Genomic DNA, 19,861 nt, shown 5'->3' with positions numbered 1-19,861 from the left:
TCTTAATCACGAATGAGCTGAAAATCTTAACACCATGAGCTGCAGCGAGAGAGAAAAAGACTCTGGGCAGATTTCCTGGCAAAATGAAGCTTCCAAGGCCTAACCCTTCCCTGAGAGAGAAAAGAAAGGGACAGATGAACGCAGAGAAGAAACAGCATAAAGTCAGTGAAGCAAGAATGAAAGGACTATTGGGACAGGGGTTTGTCATTCCATCTTTATTGAGCCATGGAAATGAACTTTATATGTAGATTATCCCTTTAAATCATGGGAAAGATATGCATTTGGGGAAATGATTGTTTAGATTTGAGCAAAGATGTTTGTGATGGACTAAGTGATATTAATCCCATAAGATGTTTGAACAGAGATAGAGATGAGAAGTCCTCTGTGCCAGTGAAGAAGTGAGAAGATATCTCTGTACCTTGAGATGAAGAGTCCTTTGCTTTTGGAGTTATTAATCTTTAAACGGTGACACCCCAGCCTGCAAGAGTCTAAGACCCATGACCCTTAAGCATCTTGGGAAACTGCTAATGAGAGGGGTCACTAAAGCAGTTTTCCCTGGGAAGCTGTTTTTGTGACAGTTAAAAAACCCACAAGAGAACTGTTTTAGGTTTTCAGTGGGATTCATGACTCTAAGAGAGACTCTTCTTCTAAAGATTTGATGAAAGATTATTTTCAAATGGTAAAACTGACTGAAAATCACAGGTTTTGTGTCTTTATCTTGTTTTGTAGGAGAGTTAACAGTTTGTAGGGGGAGAGTGTTGCCATATTATGTGAGCTTTTGTGAGATGTTTACAGCTCTGTAGCTGAATTCTCACGGTCACTCTCTGTAAACATCATGTTTTCCATGTTCTTTCTGATGAAAATCAACTGATTGAATTCTAGCCTGGCCAGTGGGATGGAGAGGTGGTAGCCTTGTTCTCCAATCCCTGGTCATTCTTCAAAACCTATAAAAACGAGGTCTTTGTAAATAATAAAATTCTTCAGCCTTCTTCTTGGAGTCAGAGAATGTGTATCATTTTCTCTTCAGGTCTTCTAGCGAAAGGAAGGAATAGTGGTTTTGGAGTTTCATTCTGTTTTACTTTAGTTTTTTCCCAAATTTCTTTTTCCATTCTTTTAGTGTGTGTTAATAAAACTATTTGTTAATTTTTAAGCTTGAGCCTGCTTTGCTTTTCTCCTCATAACCACTGTGCATTTGAAATCCTTGTAGCACTCTGTTGGTTGATTCATTCACTCAAATACGTAACCATGGAAAGGTCAAGGTTAGAAGGAACCTCTGATGACCATCTGGTTCAGTCTGCTGGGTTGTGCCCAGAGTGAGGCTTGGGTTAGCTTACCCAAGGACCTGTCAAACTGTCTTGAGTGTTCCCAATGAAGGAGATTCCACCACTTTTCTGGGCAGCCTGTTCCAGTGTTTGTTTTCATAGAATAAAATGGCTTTTCTTATGGAATTTACACTGAAGCAACTGCACCAATTTTGAAGCCCTTCATCTCTTACCAGTGGACATCCTTGTGAAGAGAGTGACTCAGTTATATGAGAGTGACTCTCATATAACTACCTTTAAGATATTGCAAGACTGTGGTTATATCCCCCTGAGCCTTCTCCTCTCTAGGCTGAATGCAGCCAATTCCAGCAACCTTTCTTCAACTCTTTCTCCAACTCTCTGATCATCTTGGTGACTCTCCACTGAATTCCCTCAAATTTTCCATGCCACTCATTAACTCAGGAGACCAGGACTTAGTACAGCAGAGCTGGATAAACAGTGCTTCACCTTTGACCTAACAAGTGTAGGGCAGATAGGACATTCCCACATCCCTCCATCTGCTGGCTGTACTCCGCCTGCTGATGAAGCATGGGACATATTTGCCTGCAGGTTCACGTTCAGCTTGAACATAAACAAGTCCATGTGCACCAGGACCTGTAGGCTTTTTCCACAGAGCTGTTCACCACATAGTTGTACCCCAGCCCATACTACTGGTGTGAGTTATTCTGGATGCAGGAGTTCACATTTATTTTTGTTCAACCTTATACAAATCTTCTTGTCCCCATCTGCCAGCTGGTTGACGTGTTTGTGTGATGGCTATTCTTTCTGGCTGACCTCCTTCCGTTTTGGTACCTCCCACAAGCTTGGTGAGGGTGCAGTCATCCAGACCATTCCTAAGACACTGAATTGTACTGGACCCAGTATACACCCTGACTAACCAACTTGTAGTAACCAGCTGACACTTGAACTTCAAGTCCTTGTTCACTATCCTTTGAGTCAAGTGGATTAGCTGGTTTTCTATCCATCCAGTGATCTTTTCCAGTTCATTTCTTACCTGCTTACCCATAACAACTTGTGCATGACACATCATGTTGGAAGACACTCCATGTACATGGAGTGTACATGCGGACATACATATGTATATAAAAAAGGGATAATAAATATCCCTATATAGAGTTTTATCAATACTGTGTTACCAGTATGGGATCTTTGGTTGAGGGGATAGGCTCATGAATAATCTTTGTCAGCAAAAATTTTCAGGCTAGTAAGAAAATTCTGAGGATTCTAGGGGTTTGTTACCTTAAAACTCCCTTAAAGGCTCTTCATGAAAGTATTACAGTAGTAATTTTTCTCCCTTGGTATTTTGAGAATTGTGCTTCCTTCATTTTAGTAGTCTAGCGTTACAATTTTCTTTTTAAAGCAGTCAAGTTACAATAAGTTTAAGCAGCTCAATCATCTTTCTGAAATGCCTCTATTCTTTAATTTATACCTTAATTAACAGCCATACTTCTAAAATACTAAATCTAGAAATCCCTTTTTAGCGGAGTCTAGTGGATTCATTGGACAAAAAGATCAATTGTTAAAGCACAGAGTAATGCCGAAACAAGATTTTTTTTTTTCTGTGCAATGCCATTCTACCTGAACTTTCCTTTTATGAAATGGCATTCAGCCCATTACATTACTTTGAAGCACAAGCAGACTGCTTCTTAAAGACATACAGTAAATTAAATCAGTCATTTTTCTGATTGTGAACTTCAGGCTGTGCCCTGTCAAATGCATGATATTTTCCTTTGCCAAGACAACAAATGAAGAAGAACACAAGGGACTGGCATGCTGTGGTATCAGAGATCCTCAGCAATAAAAATGTCTCAGCAAAGATGTTCTCAAACCAAAAGATACCTGCTGATATTACCTCAAAGGAAGTAATATTTTCTCACACAGATGCTGCTAATGATGGCAGTGCTGTGTTCAAGTTTTCCTGAACACTTCCTGCTAGCATTTCAATCTTTGTAACACTAGCAGGAGGTGAAGCTGTAACTTCAGAACTCTGAAGCTGGAGAGAGCTGGACCTCTGGGTCCTCACATGTCAGACAGGAGAAGGTCTGGTATGAACGTACATCTGCCACTCCTGACTTAGTAGACTCAGTCATACTCAGTCTTAACAACACAAGGGAATGTAGCAACTCAAAAGGTTATTTATCAGGGTATATTATGGAGAAATTACCTCAAATCAAGAAGCTACTTTCAACTCTGTTTTTTCATTGATTCAGAAATTTAAAGTGCCTAATATTAATGTAGATGTTGTAGATACTGGCAATTCATGTGCTCTAGAAGCTGTAAATGAATTCTTCAAAAGAAGCTTTGAAATTGTCTCCTAGCTATAACTCACAGCTCAAGTTCTTGGTCAAAGCCCACTCCTGCTTTTCAGTAAATGATTTTGAAGGAGTAAAAATCCATCATTTAATACCTTGCTGAGCTTTCATCCGGATTCCATTGGAGGTTACTTTCAAAATTTGGGCTTGATTTGTTGAGATTCGGCATTAATGAAAGTAAGGCAAAATGCATTTTATCATGTGTCTGCTAGAATTTCCTTGTAGATAATTTCTCCCAGTGAATTACTAACTTCTAGAACCTATTTTTCTTCTCTCAGAACAAGCTGGTGAGGTCCTCAATGCATGTAATAGATCTGGTCAGAGCATACATTGGCAATGATATCTGGCAAGCCTGTACTCCCTGAGGCTACATTCTCATGTTGCCACAGTGGATCTGCTGCCAGAGTAGTAAAAGCTTTCAATCAGATGAGAATTGAGCTTTGTATGATGTATGTCCATTTATTTTAAATTAAAAGTTGCTTACTAACTGCCCTGATTTACTCCTGTTAAGCAGTGGTTATAATCCAATTATCCTGAGTTGTGAGAAAAATTATGTTGTTTTGTATGATTTCAGTGGCAAAATTCCATCATATTCCCTGTGTATTTTCCACCTTTTTTTTTTCAATTTCAAGTGATGTTTCAGTGTTGTGACCAGCCTTCAGAATAATGATTGCCAATTGCCTTAGAACTAATTAACTAAGAACGTAGCATATCTGCAACTTCTACTACATTTTCATTATACTAATTTGGTAAGAAACTCTGGGGATTTTTTCATAAGTTCTTTCAAGAGGATTTTTTTTTTTTAACTTATATATGTAATAAATGAGCAAATAGAAAATTTTCTAATTTCCAAGAGCAGGTTGAATGGGGCTTTGAGCAGCCAGGTCCTGTGGAAGGTGTCGCTGCCCATGTCAGGGGGCTCAAACTAAATTATCTTTACAATCTGATCTAACCAATCCATTCTATCATTCTATGATCACTAACTGAATTTTCTGACAATCTACTGAATTCTGTGATAATCCAATCCTACACTGATTGTCTGATTCTGTGATGATCTTTCTGGATCTTTCAGACCAACCATTTTCATAATCTGTATTGGCACTGCCCTTTCTGATGCTCAACCAGAATCCATCTGCCTGGTCTTCTCCAAAGACTGGCTCCAGAAAAGTGAATCTTTTCAGAGACTGTTTTACTGTTATTTTATTACTGGAGAACTTCACTGTGTGATACCAGACGTCTACACTAGTCTTTATGCTGTTTGCTCCCTCTGGATGGGGTTCTGTTTTCTAGGGGAATAGCAGTGCTGGAAGCATCTGCCCTCCTTGCAAAGCGCAAGTAAGATTCTCATAGAAGAGGTCCCCTTTCTAAGGGAAAGTGATCAAGTAGGCCCCTAATGTGACTAAAGTCTTCATTCCTTGAAATATAATCATCTTTAAGAAAAGGTTATTTTTGTATATGAACCACAAAATTCATTGGCTGTTCACAGTTCTTGTTTTGTCCCCCCAGTTAAGTTGCATATTTAGATAACTGTGTTTGAAGGACTTAGGCCAGATTGAAATCATCCTGAGATGCCTCATGTGTTTCTGACATGCTATCTAGAAATGTCTTCAATCGAGTCTGTCTTCCTAAACTTCCAAGCAGGACCAGACTGAATAAATAACAAGTCTGATTTTCTGTGGACTTTGCAAAGGAAGACTTTAAATATGTAAAATTACTTTTTTTTTTTTTTTTAGTCATTCTCTGAGTAATTCTTGCTCCTACTGTTATTTCTAGATAGCTGATGGTATGTTTTCAGCCCAACAGGATATCAACATTTGATGTGAATCTGCGAATTTAGGCTGAAATGCAGACTTAGTCTAACAAAGGACAATACTATCTGGAAAAAAAAAAAAATCTTCCCTTAAATTTAGGTGATTTTGCATTGAAATGTACATTTGAACCTGTAAGAGGAATGGAGATTTAAGAACTTTCTCCTGATCCATTTTAAATAAACCTGAACAAATACTATGTGGAGTCAAGCATTATTTTTCAAATATTTTTCAATAAAATAATGAAAATGCATTAAAAGAAATATGTAAGAAATAGTTTAGAGTGATATGAAAGAAAGCCTTATTTCTAGCATTCTGGATTAGAATTTCTGCCCTAGCTAAATCCCAAACTGCATGAGAGAGCTCTTGGAAAAGAGCACCATTGACAGGCAGAGATGGAATTTTTCATTCTTCCATTCAGAGCTCAGATCACTTCTATACCCTTTGCAACAAAATCTTGTATGGATTTTTCCTAGCAGCTGCCATCTGTGTTTTGGATTTTATTAAGTGAATTTGTTTCCCTGAACAAAACAAAACATCATTCAGGCTACAAAAATAAGTAGACAGGTGGTCTACATAAAAGATATTTTTCCCATTGTCTTGTATGCTACGATTTAGTCTAATTATCTCTATCATCTCACCCCTTATATTGTGATTATTTTTCCCCCAGAGGAAAGAAATAATGGCATTACTTTTTGGGAACAAAGAATTAACTTGGAAATCATGCAAAAAGCAACACTGCCTATTGGTAGCCTTGCAGAAGTGCTTTGGCGACAAAATAAAGAACATAAAAAGGCATCTACTATCTAGTAAAACTGGGGGGAAAAAATGAGTAAGTTATTTTCAGGTTCTGTGCCTGTCCTTGAGTTTCTCTCCTAATTCATATTGGCTTTTTATGACCATTTGTGTTATAATACAAGATAAAAGCTTATTTAGTTGTGGGGAATACTGCTATATGTGAGGCTGTGGTACAGTGCTCTACATTAGGAAACAAGAAAAAAGAATTGGATTTCCAACTTCTTTGAAACAAGGGAGATTACTCTGTTGTTATATCTTTGCTTAGCTTTTGATACTTCTTTAATTTTCACTACTTTCCTCCCCACCCCATGCCAAAACTACCACAATAATGCATTTAGTACTATCAGTGCCTGGCCAAACTAGAAGTAATAGCTCCAGAAGTGCAATTCTATAAAACATATCCATTAACATGTATCCCTGAAGAAAATTTTACAGCCCATTACATCCCACTCCCTTGTATGGAATGGTGAGAATGCCAAGAGCAGCCACTGAGATGACTTATTGTCAAGTGTTTAATTTGATTTTTAAAGAAAAAATTAAAGAAAGCTTGGGCCAAGTTCTTAAACATGTGATATCTTTAATGCATTTAGGTAAAAATATGGTGAAATGCTTCTGTCCCTCAAATACTAAATAAAATACAACACTCAACGCATGTTCCCATATACTCACATCCTAAAAATCAGCATTTTTCAAGTATTAATGCTTACATTGCCTTTGTGCCTGTTGACAAAAGAAAGAAAACTCTGCCAATTAAATGTGTGCAAAAAGTCAGATGCTAGAGCATCATTGTTGGGATGAACAAGAATAAATAAATGTGTAAATGTATTGCCTATATCCAAGTCCTCTTGGACATTTTCACCACTAGTAATTAGAACAATCTCTCAACTCAGTGTCTCAGTGGAATGGCTAAGAAATGAGAATGACATTTCTAACTGAGCATGGGGTGTTATTATGTGGGAAACGCTGAGAAACAAGCTGGGATTAAAACCAGAACAATTGCAATGGGAGTTCAATTCCCTCTTTAGTGAATTGATCAGCTTTGCAATCTATTTAGGTATACCAGTGAAGGAATAGAGCACTGCACAGCCCCTCTTGGTCACTGGACAGTGTCTTTGCTCTGTTAGAGGACAGGAAATTATCAGTGCCTTTGGTAAAAAACGTGATCCTATTGCAGAGAAGGAGAGGGTCAGACTGAAATCCTTCTGCTGTGAGATAATTTCAGGGGTTTGGGATATATAACCAGAAAACCTACAGGTTTTGACACCTTTCTGATGTAGAAATTACATGCTTCCCAGACAGTACAGGAGGTAATAAAAAGGGTGGTCTTTATTGGAGGCCAATATTAGTACAGGAGGTAATATAAAGGGTGGTCTTTATTGGAGGCCTCCAAGGGTCAGACCTGGAGAAATGCCCACTCTGCACAGAGTGAATACAGTTTTTTCTAAATTTAGAAACTTTGCATAATTGACAAGAATCTCCAGTTAGAAGCAAAGGTGATGAAGTAATTCCCTTCTTTAGGTCCCATCTCTTCTGTAGCCCTGTTTTAGGTAGGAATTAAACTTTGTTTATGAAAATGTGTCTCAAAGAGCTGCTTTCAACCTTGGCTCCCAGGAACAACCAAGATAGGATAGGGGCCTGGAATGTGCTTTGTCTTTCTGCCTATCAGTGTAGGGAGAAGGTAGCTATCTAGGAACTGTATAACTATACAACGATAGTCTACAGACCTACAAATATATATGAAGGAAATATAAAAGCAAAAGTCATTCTGGCATTATATAAACCTCCCTCTTCAAAGAGCACTACAGAGGTGGGATACAATAAGGGTCTGCTTCCAGTACAGCCTGAATTCCACAGTTCGGGTCCAGTTGCCAGTACAACTGAATTTGAACTCAAATTCAATTGAATCTGCACAATGGACCAGAGAAACTGGCTGCAAATGTTGATGTGTTAGACCCTGATAAAATGGGGTGGAGGGTTCTCAATACACATCATGAAAAATTTAATAGGTCACATTGCCTAATTATTTAATTTAGTCCTCATTTCTCAAAAACCAGCAAATATGGGAGTATCTGGATATTCACGGTGTTGAAAGCTGTGTTCTGGGAAACATGTAGGAATAAATTAATAAACTGCATAAAGAGAGGCAAACCTAGAGAGAAGCCGGTGCCAGATCTTGATTGCTGGCTATCAGTGATTGAGAGAATGTACTGTATTGCCCTCTAGAAAGACCTCTCAAGTACACCGTAGCTGAGATCATATTGACTAAGATGAGGGCCATGCATAAGCACAATTTATTTTCTGTCCCTATTTCACCCAAAATTTAGCATTTTGGTAGTAACAAGTGAGAAAAATGTGAGAGAAAGAGCCTTGCAGACACCAACATCAGCAAGGGAGGAGGGGAGGAGGTGCTCCAGGCAGAGGAGCAGAGATTTCGCTGCAACCAGTGGTGCAGACCATGGTGCAGCAGCTGTGCCTGGGCAACCCATGGAGATCCACGGGGGGGCAGAGATCCACCCACAGCCCTTGGGGAACCCTACACTGCAGGAGACAGGCATGCCCTGAGAGAAGCTGCAGCCCACAGAGAGAAGCCCATGCAGGATCATGTTTCCTGGAGCCGTCTCTACCTGAAGGACTGCGCCCTATGGAAAGGAGACAGTTGGAGCAATTCTTGTATGACTGCAGCCTGTGGGAAGGACCCACAGTGGAGCAGGGGAAGAGTGGGAGGAGGCAGAGAAAACCAATACAAACTGACCACAGGTCCCATTCCCCTTCACTGAGCAAGTAATGAGTGTGTAGAAAAGTTGAGACTGAAGGACTGAAGCTAAGACCAATTTCTTTTTTTCTTTTTTTAAACAAGCAAAGATAAATATTTTTCACTGGTTTTGTTTATAGCAGGATTCTTTTGGCTGAAATTTTTAAAGAATATTTCAAAGGAAAACTCCCAGCAACAGAAAATGTCAGTCCATATGCACAGAGGTGTGTTAAGGTTATAAGGCTTATAAGGTATTTGGCAGTCTTCCTAGTAAGTGGTGCTATATGCTCATGTATAAAACATTCCATTGTGATGCATAGAGCTTTAGTACCACCTGCTAGACATGAGGGCAAACTTAATGAAGTCAGCTGTAGTTCATGCTGCATTCTTGCCACTATTTCCAGGTAAGTTCTTGAGCTGTGTGAAAACCAGGGCAAGTTGTGCCCATGTCTAATTCCCTCAAGTTCAACAGGAGTGCTTCATGAATGTCATTGTGGAAATGTGGCACAGCTGAGAGCACACTGGCGCGACCTCTTCCCACAAGCAGTCTCCAAGTAACTGAAAGATTCAGCAACCTGCTGTTATCATCTGTCACAGTTCACTTCTCCTTCTTTTCCATTTATTCCTCAGTTGCAGCTGATAATGTATCAAGATTTTTTTTTTTTTTTCTTTTCTTACAAAACACCAGCCTGGTTTTAGGCACTATAAATATGCATATGGAAGTCTGGCATTTTTTCTGTAGGGTGAAAATGGAAGTCATTGTGGGTGTTGCAGTAATTTGCATGCAAACATAGTTTTCTACAGCATTAAAATATGATGAATAGATTCATTTTTAGCCTAATATTGATACAAATATTTTAGTGATATAAATGTACTACAGTAAAACAATCTTTTTGTCTCACTTTGATAAGAAGGATGTTCTTTTTACTTTTTCTTTTACAAAAAGTAGGTTTTGAGTAATTTTTTCCTAAAACCACCTTAAATATAGTCTCCAGAAGTTGTAAAAGAAAACATTTCTCTTTTTTCCTGCTTTTTGACTTGTGAGTTATAATATTGCAGATTCATTCATATTGGGAATTCCAACTGTTGAAATGCAGTGGTAGGTTACAGGCAATGGCACTTTTCACTGCACAGGTAGTCATAATCCAATAATACATAACTTTTAAGAAGTGGAATTTTCTTCCTTTTTAAGGAATGGGAATTCTAAAGCAGCCTTCCAAGATACTGGCTGCCAGTTCTTGTTAGACTCCTGCTAATGGGGATGTTCCCCTGTGTCACGATTTGCTCCACACGAGGCCATAGAGAGTTCCTTACGATTACATTGCACCGCTGCTGTTTGAAAGTTGCCATGGCAAGGTTAGGAGGAGAACAGATGGGCAGCACAGAGTGCAATGAACAATGTGTGAGAAACTGTGAATCCCACTTTTTGTCTGTGTCCTATCTTGTCAATAGCTAGGAGCCCCTTTGGTATATGTTAAGCCAGTGAAGGGATCTGGTATTCTATCAATAATTTTAGATTCCGGACAGAAGTGAGTTGAACAATAAGTCCTTACTTAAGAAAATCTTCCACAAACATAGAATAACACACTTTATTGAATAATGAATAGCTGTAAGAGAATGCTGAGCTCATGTTTCATTTCATTTTTATTTATGCATAGATTATAGTGGTCTTGACTTGAAGGATGAAGCTGAAAGTTTTACCTTTATTCTGATCACTGACTACTGTCTAGGGAAAAAGACTATTTCCATTTCAAAATGCAAAATTGTCTCAGGGATTATCTAATGCTTAGAAAAACAGTACTTCCACATCAGTTGGGTAAATTAATATTTATGAAAAAGATGAGTAAGAACACATGTGAATATGTTTGCATTGTCATGAATATGGCAACTAGATTTTTTCAAAATAATGTAATGCATAAACCATAATTATCTCTGCTTCATGTGAATACACTATATGTGTACATTCTTAGATTCATAATTGTTAATGAGTTAAATGTCCAGGGGGTTAGATCAGGATGATTTTTAGGCCCCTTCCAACCCAACCTATTGTATGAATTTTGTAGTTCTTAGAAATTGCAATATCTGTAATTCTTCGAGTGTCTTGCAATTTATCATGCATGATCATAACACCTTAAACCCTCAAGAAATTCCCAGTGGCATCAATGACATGTTCTTTTATAGGCTTACAACTTCATCCAGTACATTGAAAGATTAGTGTAAATGAACCATAAAGAAGCTGGCAGTATAATTCATTTCATTCCATGGTCTGGTTTCAGCAGTGGAGCTGCATGGAAGTACCTTTGTTATAAATTATAGAATTATGCTTGAGAGAACGATAGCCGGTGTAACAAGGAGCTGTTAGGAAAATTTGTGTGTACAAAGTCAGAGTTTATAAAAGTGGTTACTCAGTCTCTTCCAACATCATCTTGCTGTGACCTATTTAAACATACCTATTTTTGTGCACTCAGTCTGGAGTGATCTTCATTCCAGTATTTCCCTGTGCAAGCAGTGACTAAGCTTTATGTGTAGGAACAAACAAGAGGGATGTGAAGGATTGCCAGAACAGTTAGATTCCTATAATTAATATGTTAAATCACAAATGTGTATTTTCATATTTGTAGATTATAAAGAGAATGTTTCCAGAGGATATTTTAAAGGTATTTTACTTGGAATAATTTTTATTATGTAAAATTACTAGTAGTTGACAGCATTGAATAATAACTTTAGAGAAGAATTTGATCAGTGTTGCAAGATGCTGTACATGGCATTTTTTGCTGAAGAGCAAACCTACATAATGATGTGTAGTTTCTTTTTTTAACTCTGGCCTGACAGTTTGTAAGGGAGGAAGGATAATTACTGAATTATTACTGATAATTTCTTTTACTGAAATTCTACATAGATAATTGTTATTTTCAGTTTTACAGTATATTCAAGTATTAAGAAAAACATACATTGGTACCTGACATGAAGATTAACTAGCTTTAAAAAGACATTTCTCTATATTAATTGAAAAGACATCTAATTATACTATTTTGGATAATAATGGTGTTGGCCTACAGGAGAGGCCACAGCAGTCTTTTGCCAGAAATAAACATTGCATGAGTTTGCATTTACATTACAACTAACAAGAGCCCTTCCTCTGAGGCTGCTCTGGCTCATTGCTAATATTTAAAGAGTTCTTCATCAAATCATTCCTGTATGGTGCCAGTACAAAAGAAAATTCCATTAATATGCCAAAAAATGGAAGGCAAACATGAAAAGAATGTTTTAAGCCCTGTATTCAACTGTGTGCTTGGCATGAACATTTTGTCCTCTATTTCACAAATATTTAGTATTATGAATTTTTATTTGCAAATAGATGAATTTGCATAGGATATTGCAAGCTAGCATAATTAATCATCTGTGTTTGCAGAATGAGATATATATATATATATTAACCAATATTTAACTTGCTGTTGTCCAATTTTTTATCTTCTTGTCTGAAGTGAAACAAATGTACAGGTATATTATGTTATCTCTGTAGCATATTAGTTGGAACCCTTCCTAGATCTGAGATTTGTAATATGAGTTATGAACAGGGATATAAATAACCACATCAGCTTCAAAAGTAAGAATATTTTATATAACCATATTTCTAGCTCATTCAGGACTGGTGAAAGTTAGCTGCTTAGTCAACTGCAACACAGGATAGTGTATTCTGATTTTATTTATTTTGTCAGTATACTGCAAATTTCAACACTAAAATTTTGCTGCAATAATCTTTCCTGAGGAAAATACATGAAAATGTAGTAAATTACTTGGTCATTTTGCAACAGAGACTACAGCCCTGCCAACTGTACCAGAATCTGCTATTAAAGAGACCAAAGTTTCGTAATCCACTGTGTTATTTGCACAGTGGATTTTTTCTGGTTTGGATTTAATATTTTTCTAAAGAAAATGCCTGAAATATTCCATTCCATCAGACTTAAAAGTTTTCTCTTTCAAATTATACAGAACCTTTTTTCACTGAAGGTTCTAGGGGTATCTTTTGCTGGATATGTCTTTTGCTAAAGCCCTCTTGCCTGGAGAGGTTGTTGAGAGCAGGCTTTGCACAAATTACTGCCATGCAGCCTGCATGAGTTGTAACAGAATGAAAATCCCTGGTAGTGTCATCTGCTGGGGGGATTTTGCAGAGCTGTCAGTCATGTTTGTTCTACAGAAGAGAAGGGTATTTTTGTTTCACACCTCAGTTCATGGTCTCAGGGGTGTAATCACAGATCACATGAAGGGTTTTTCCAGGGAGGTACCACAGAACCCAACGAATGCAGCCGGCTTTTTCCATGAAAGTTGGCCAAGAGCCAGCCCTTATTCTTAGGTCCAGTAGGCTATGTGTAGTGGAATTTTTTTTTCCACTGACACAAAGCTAGACTAGGTATGCATGAAGCATGTGCTTCACTAATCCAGTCTAATGGCAGGAAGCCTAAACTATCCATATGCTCGCTGTGGTCTGGCATTGCAGAGGCATGCTGACAATTTGGCGATGGTGACTGTTCCTGTGGGCGTCACTGAGACATTCCTGCTTCGCTTCTTCTCTTCAGTATCATATGATGTTCTGGGAAGCTGTGTACGTTCTGTTTCTTCATGCTTCAAGGAGAATGACATTACATACCCCGAAGTCCAGGAAGTTAAGAAATATGTACCACAGACTGTAACAGATCAGGAGGTGAAACACAAAAGGTTTTCTTGAGGCAACAGTTTTATACCACCAGACAGTTTCTTGGCTTATGATTGTCTTCTTTGTCTCCAAAGCAGCCAAGCTGAGTTAGCCATGGAGCATTTCATATTCCTCTCACTCCTCTTCACGTTTCTATTCGTACTTGGTTGCATCTTCTCTTTCAACCAGACCAGAACTCTTTAGAAACACAGTGCTGCTTATGCGTCCCTGATAGTGTATTTCAGAGGCCAAATCATCTTAAAGCCAGGGAAAACTTGCTGTGTGCTGAGGTTATCCTCAGAAGAAAAGGGAAGAATAATATCCCTTGTGTCATGAAAACAAGCAAGCAACAACAACAACAAAAAAAACCCTGCTGTGGAGTTCATTTAGGAATGCAACTGGCTTGAAAAAAAGTCCTATCATTAAGTGTTCAACAAAAAACATCCAGTTACTGACAATTAAAAAACCATTTGCCAATTATTCTAGCTTCACAAAGGGCATCTAGTTGGTCATTAGAAGATTTTTTAAACAGGAGCCTTGTGTTAAGTTCATTGTTGAATATTTGCAGAGTGATTGCATTCCAGGTAAATTTCATCCATGACATCTTGCTTTTAGCCATACTATTGATGACCAATGGCATGAAAATTTCCAGCTGAGGAAAATAAATGTAACTTTGTTACTCAGTGCATTTTTACGAAAACTTCTTTCTTTGCATTCTTGCTCTCAACCTGTTTTCTAATCACAGCTGGTGCTGAGGAAAGCCAACATGAACAATTGCTGGGGACTTCAGGCCATGGGAGAGTGGCAACCACAAAGTCTGGTAACAACAGTTTTGTCATGTGAGAAGGAGTAGGCAGAAGCCTGTGACTACCTTGCCTAAGATTTCCACAGTTTGCCTATTAAAAGTGAGTACAACCCCAGCAAACTAACCAGGGCAGGATACTACAGCAAACCTGTGGCTTTGAGAAGGGGGTGTCATAACCTCGAGGAGGAGGTCAAAAGCTGTACTTCAAGAGATGGCTGAGAAACAGGCATCACCCAGAGCAGAATCACTCCAGTCTGAGCAGAGCAAGACAGCATTACAACCTTCAGAATGTCTCCCTTTGGATGAGATTTAGAATGTGTGAAACAAGGACTGATAAATTTTGATAGCTTGTGTTTCCGGATGTCAGGGATTGGTTTAGCAACTTACAAGAATATGGGTGAACTGGAATTGAAAGTACAAAAGCTTTTTTTGTTTTATTACCTGCATGACTGCGGGATATTCAAACTTGCTGTAATAACATGCTCTTTTAGTAGAAGATTAATAGATGTGTTGACAGAAGTGTTTCTATTAGTATAATTTTTAATTTAGAACATCCATTAAAATTTTTAAACTCTAGAATTCTAATCCAAAAAGCTTTCTACTACAACACATTCTAGTTTCTTGAGCTTCTGTCTATGAAAAAAACTAGGAACATTATTGAAAAGGAAAGAGACATAATGCTTTTTACAATTGTCATAATTCATAGAATCATAGAATGATTTCAATCTGGAGGGACCTTAAAAACCATTTACTTCCAACCCTCTGCCACAGTCAGGGACACCTTCCACTAGACCAGGTTGCTCAGAGGCCCATCCAGCCTGGCATCAAACCCCTCCAAGGATGGGACATCCACAACATCTCTGAACAACCTGTTCCAGTGCCTCACATCCTCACAGTAAAGAATGTCTTCCTAATTATCTTCATAATACCTAATCTAAACCTACCCTCTTTGAATTTTCACCCGCATTCTATCTCTCCATGCCCTTGTAAAAAGACCCACTTCAGCTTCCTTGTCAACCTCTCTTAGGTACTGTGATCTTCTCCAGGCTGCACAACTCAACTCTCAGTATCTGTCTTCACAGGAGAGGTGTTTCAGCCCTCTGTCCATCTACATTGCCCACCTTTGGGCTCACTCCAACAAGTCTGTGTGTTTCTTATGTCAGTGTCCCCAGAGCTGTCTGCAGTACTGCAGGTGGGGTCTCACCAGAACAAAGCAGAGGGGGAGAATCATCTCCCTCACCCTGCTGCCCATGCTGCTTTGGATGCAGCCCAGGATGTGGGTTGGCCTCCTGGTCTGCCAATGCATATTGCTGAATCATGTTGAGCTTCTTATAACCAACACTTCCAAGCTCTCTTCAGGGCTGCTCACAATCAATTCTTCACCCAGCCTGTATTTGTTCTTGGAATTGCCCTGACACATGTGCAGGATCTTGCACTGGGCCTCATTGAACTTCATTAGGGCCTCATGGACCCACGTCTCAAGCCTCTGAAGGTCACCTTCAGCAGGTTGACTGGGCAGTGTGACTTTCCATAGCTTTGTGTATAACTGTTTCAATAGTTGATAGACTCATGATAGTGGCTTTGGTACTCCATATGTATCTTTAGTCTTTTCCCATATTCTTTTTTTGGCAACAGCAGACAGGCTAAACCTTCAACTGGGGTAATCAGACACAGGAATAAAAAGTTATGAGGAGTGAACTTCTAAATGTTCATCCCTGGGGTGACTTCCTGTTTTTTTTATGAGACCTGCAAGAATGTAACCATCTCTACAGGTACTATGGTTGCCTCAATAAGATTTAAGTTCAAAATTTTGTGAGACAATGGCAGAAAATATAGCTACGTACTCAGTCCAAATAATCACACACTCTTCAAAACAAAAGGGAAAAAATGTTCTTCTTCACACTTCCCAGAAGGGTGAGAATTAACTGACATCAAATCAACTTGAGCACATGGAAGAACTTTCCTGGGTCTGCTGTAAGAGTAAAGTAGGAGGTGCCCAGTCAACTGAGAGGATTCAAACTGTGGGACCAATGGAAACAAATTAGGTGTTCTCATCTGAGCCTGACAGCAGTTCCTGCATCAGGTAGACCTTGAGGGCTGAAAAAAACTGAGATAAGATCAATTCATTGGGCTCTGTGGCTTTTCCAGATTCTCAAGCAGCATACTTGGGAGGCCAGTGGATACTGAAAGAAAAAGCGAGAGCTTGGAGGATGCCACATTGCTCTCTGTGTCTTTTGATCTTTTCCTTTATCTTCAGATGCCACTATTTCCAGCAGTGTGCTTCTTGACACAGTCCTGTCAGTGGATTGTGTCTATGGTACCTTGTGCCACTGGAGTCAAAAAAGGTCCAAGTATAATTAATTTATATAGAAAATTCAGCTTCTTTTATGGGTTTTCTTTTTTTTCCCACTCTCAGGAAACAGGTGGGATTTGCTTCTCTTTCCAAAACTTCCAGGGGTCGTCCAAATCTTGTACTTCAACCCCTGCCAGTTTAAATTTGAAGCAGCAAGGCAGGGCAGGAGGTAGGGTGGTGGGTGGAAGAATGGGCATGAGTGCACAGATGGGAGATTGTATAAACCTTATTACCGAGGAAGCCTGGGAAATAATGCTTAACAGATCATTATTATTGCTGTACACCATCACTTCTGTAGACTTCAAAGATGCACTTTGTAACTGTCTGAGATCATACTCTTAACAGCTCCATAAAAAACATAAAAACCATAAAACTTTCTTTTAAATCACAGTCTTGTGGAACTAAAGCAATGTTTACAGACTTAGGAGGCCTGGCAGATTTTTTCCTATTCACTTAGGGTAGAAGACATCACAGACCACTTCATGCTGCTTCCAGAGTTTTATTCTGAACTTTCTCTATGTATGCACTTGACCTGCAAGTCTCTTTCCATCTAGGAATAGAGAGGAATGACTTTTAAAAAGTATGCAAGGCTCTTCTAAACACAGCTTTATTGTCAGACAATAAAGTATTTATCCTAATAATTAAAAAAAAAAATTAAAATAATAGGATCATTCCTTTTTAACTTTCAACATATTCACTGTGTTGGGTCTGGCTGAAATGGAGTTCATTTTCCAATAGCAGCTCTCAGAGTGCTTGTTTTGCATTGGTAGCTAGAAAGGCGTTGACAACGCTGTTACATTTTCTCTCCCTTTCCCAGTAGCAAAGGGGAGTAATAGAGAGGCTTTCATGGGTGTCTGGTATCCAGCCAGGGTCAACCCACTGCAGTGGTTTCAGTGCCGAAACATGGGATCATGAGGATTTTGAGATAAAGATAGTAACTGGGAGAAGTAATGAGCAAAACAAGTACTGAACAGTGTCAAAGAGTGGATTGATCATGGGGAATTTTTGTCATAATTGTGGTGAAAGGACAAGGGTTGAGTTTTGTGTAAGTTGTCCATTTTTTCCTGTGTTCTGATGATGTTATTTTGGGGTTTGTACAGGGAATTTTATTTTGTTTAGTTTGGTTGTGTTTGTTGATGCAAGGGCAGGTTGTGTGGTGAATGTGGATTTTAGTAATAATTCTTAAATATGCATTGGGTTTGGATGGCCAGGTAGCAGGAGTGCTAAAGGGGTGGCTTCTGTGAGAAGCTGCTAGAAGCTCCCTCCATGTCCAACAGAGCCAAACCCTGGTGTCTCCAAAGATAGACATGGCACTGGCTAAGGCTAAGCCCATCAGAAATGGTGGTAACGCCTCTGTGATAACATATTTCAGAAGAAGTAAAAGAAGTTATTGCACAGATGGAATTGCAGCCAGAGAAGATCAGTGTGAGAATATGTGAGAGGAACAAATCTGCAGACACCAAGGTCAGTGGAGAAGGAGGGGAAGGAGGAGCCAGAGCTGAGATTCCCCTGCAGCCTATGGTGCAGACCATGGAGAGACGGCTGTGCCCCTGCAGGCCATGGAGGAGCACAGGGATGCTGAGATCCACCAGCAGCCCATGGAACAGGTGGATGCCTGAGAGGAGGCTATGAGCCCATGGGAGGCCTGTGCTGGAGCAGGGTCCTGGCCAGGGACTGCAGAGCCATCTAGAGAGGAGCTCATGCTAAAATAAGTTTCTTGGCAGGATTTCTGACCCAGTACCCATGCTGGAACAGTTTGTGCCTGAGGAATGGCAGAACTGCACTCTGTGGAAGAGTGACCCATGTGGCAGCAGTTTGTAAAGAACTGTTTCCCATGGGATGGGCTCATGTTGGAGAGGATCATGGAGAACTTTGTCCCATGGGAGAGATCCCACAATGGAGCAGGGGAAGGACTCCTCTCCCTGAGCAGCATCAGGAACAATGTGTGAAGAACTGACCATAACCCCCATTCCCCATCTCCCTGTACCACTGAGGGGAGGAGGTAGAGTTGGGAAGGAAAAAGGAGTGGAAAGATATTTTTAAGATCCTATTTTACTTCTCATTTTCCTGCTCTGATTTTGTTAGTGATAAATTCAATTAATATCCCCAGTTCAAGTCTGTTTTGCCCACAACAGTAATTTGATGAGTGATCTCTCCTGGTCCTTTTCTCAAGTCATGAGCCCTTCATTCTATTTTCTCTCCCCTGCCCAGTTCTAGAGAGGAGTATTAGAGAGGCTTTGGTGGGTGTCTGGCATCCATCCAGGCTCAAGCTATTACATTCACTCATGTAAGGATTAACTGTGTTTGTTGGATCTAAACGTGTGTTCTTATATGGCGTGATTTTGGTGAGTTTGTAGAGTTCCCGTATACTGTCCTTGGAACTGGCCTCTGTTTCACACTGTTCTACAAATACTTTTTATGGAAGATGGTGAAAAAAATTAAGGGCCTTCCTCTCCTCTTATCTTAACCACATTTCTTCTTAAACCTGAAATAAAATGTAAGGAAGAGACAGGATAAAAGAAATATATATCCCAACATTGCTGAAGTATGCCTTATTCCATACAGGAATTCTATGATGGAAGTAAAGGAATTCAAAATGTAAGTAGCAATGTAATGTAATGGAAACTCTCTATGACTGTACAGTATTGAAATCTGTGGACTTTACCCACCACAAGTTTCAACCTTTGTCATTGTGGATTTTCGTTCTGCTGCTGTTTTACCTTCAGTAATTCAGATAATAATGAGGGATTTTATAGCATCAAGCAGAACTAAACTCTACCCTAAGTACTCATTGACTACTAGTATTTTAAATAGTTTCAGAACATCAATGCTTAAATATTATCATTGGAATAAAAATAATACAATTCGTTTACTAATATCCTTTAAGTGGCTGTTATCTGCAAGCTAAAGGAAGTTTTTTAAAAGAAGTTAAAATATTTTCATTTTAAATAGGATTCATGCTCAAATAGTTTCAAAATAGGTATTACTGAAACTGGTGTTCTTCATTCATCTGCTGGA

The 19,861-nt window shown here is 39.1% G+C and overlaps 1 protein-coding gene across 6 annotated transcripts in view; it reads left to right on the top strand.

The window, feature by feature from the left end:
• The window catches only part of DLGAP1 (DLG associated protein 1), a 407,039-nt gene that overhangs the window by 233,713 nt on the left and 153,465 nt on the right, over positions 1–19,861 (top strand). The window contains exon 1 of one of the 6 annotated variants that reach the window (XM_040080989.2): positions 14,462–14,590. The exons of the other annotated variants lie outside the window; for them this stretch is intronic. The gene's annotated coding sequence lies outside the window, so the exon portion shown is untranslated. Of the gene's footprint in view, positions 1–14,461; positions 14,591–19,861 lie in introns of those variants that run through there. 6 annotated transcript variants of the gene reach the window in all.

The sequence above is a fragment of the Hirundo rustica genome, chromosome 1 (genome assembly GCF_015227805.2).
Source record: "Hirundo rustica isolate bHirRus1 chromosome 1, bHirRus1.pri.v3, whole genome shotgun sequence".
NCBI lineage: Eukaryota > Metazoa > Chordata > Aves > Passeriformes > Hirundinidae > Hirundo > Hirundo rustica.
The sequence above is the reverse complement of the archived record's forward strand: the minus strand, read 5'-3'. Positions and strand labels throughout refer to the sequence as shown.